Raw genomic sequence first — 1,313 nt, 5'->3', positions numbered from 1 at the left:
TGGCTTCTCACCTGTATGGCTTCTCACCTGTATGGCTTCTCACCTGTGTGGTTTCTCACCTGTGTGGCTCCTCTGGTGCCGTTTCAGTTTGGACGGCTCCCTGAAACGTTTCCCGCAGGTTTCACAGCTGAGCGGTTTCTCATCGTAGTGGATCTTCCACACGTTTTGCAGCAGTAAAGCTTCTCGCTCCGCTCAGGATGTTTCAGACGGTGCATCGGATAAAATCTTTTATCGCAGTGACTGCAGGCTAACAGACTCTCGCCGGTGTGTCGTCTCTGATGGACCTTCAGGTACGACTTGGACGTCAGGACTTTCTCACATTGGACCGACGGTTTGTCTCCACCGGGGAGATTCTCTGAAACCGGTGAGGTTCCGTTCTTATTTTGGCTTCTGGTTTGGAGAGAAGTGATCCGGGTCGGGTTAAGTTGGAGCAAAGAGTCTCAGAAGGTTTCCTCAGTTCATAAGTTAATATTTATAACTATCCATCCATCCATTTTCCTGCACCCTTGTCCCTCAGTGGGGTCAGGAGGTGCTGGTGCCTCTCCAGCTAACGTTCCGGGCGAGAGGTGGGGTCACCTGGACAGGTCACCTGGACAGGTGACCAGTCTGTCACAAGGCAACACAGAGACACACAGGACACACAACCATGCACACACACACTCACACCTAGGGGCAATTTGAAGAGACCAGTTAACCTGACAGTCATGTTTCTGGACTGTGGGAGGAAACCGGAGTACCTGGAGAAAACCCACCATGCACAGGGAGAACATGGAGACTCCATGCAGAAAGACCGGGAATCGAACCCAAAACCTTCTTGCTGCAAGGCAACAGCTCTACCAACTGCGCCACTGTGCAGCCCTATTTATAATTATGTTGCCACTAATACCAACTATCTGTTCATTCATGTTTTTTAAATATATTAGTTTACCTTCTGAGGAATATTTAGCATCTGTTTCAGGTTTTATGCTTCTGGTGTCGGATCTGTGCCTGTAATGACCACTGCGGCCTGCAGGGGGCAGAACAGACCCAGTGTAGATGGTGACCGACCCTGTGAGGAGATGAGGCGGGATGTGAGCTCCTCCAGCATGGACATGAGCACATGAACACATGAACACATGATGTCCATGAGCTCCAGGGGTTCATGACCTCTGACCCAGACGCTGGACGTCCTGCTGAGTCAGCAGGTCAAACTGAAACACCTCGGAGCTTCAAGCTCATCAAAGTTTCTCTGTCTGTGAAAACATCAAACTCTGCAGCAGTTAAAACGTTAAAATGTTAAAACGTTAAAATGTTAAAACGTTAAAATGTTAAAA

This window comes from Poecilia reticulata, unplaced genomic scaffold, assembly GCF_000633615.1.
Source record: "Poecilia reticulata strain Guanapo unplaced genomic scaffold, Guppy_female_1.0+MT scaffold_265, whole genome shotgun sequence".
NCBI lineage: Eukaryota > Metazoa > Chordata > Actinopteri > Cyprinodontiformes > Poeciliidae > Poecilia > Poecilia reticulata.
This window is presented reverse-complemented; position numbering follows the sequence as displayed.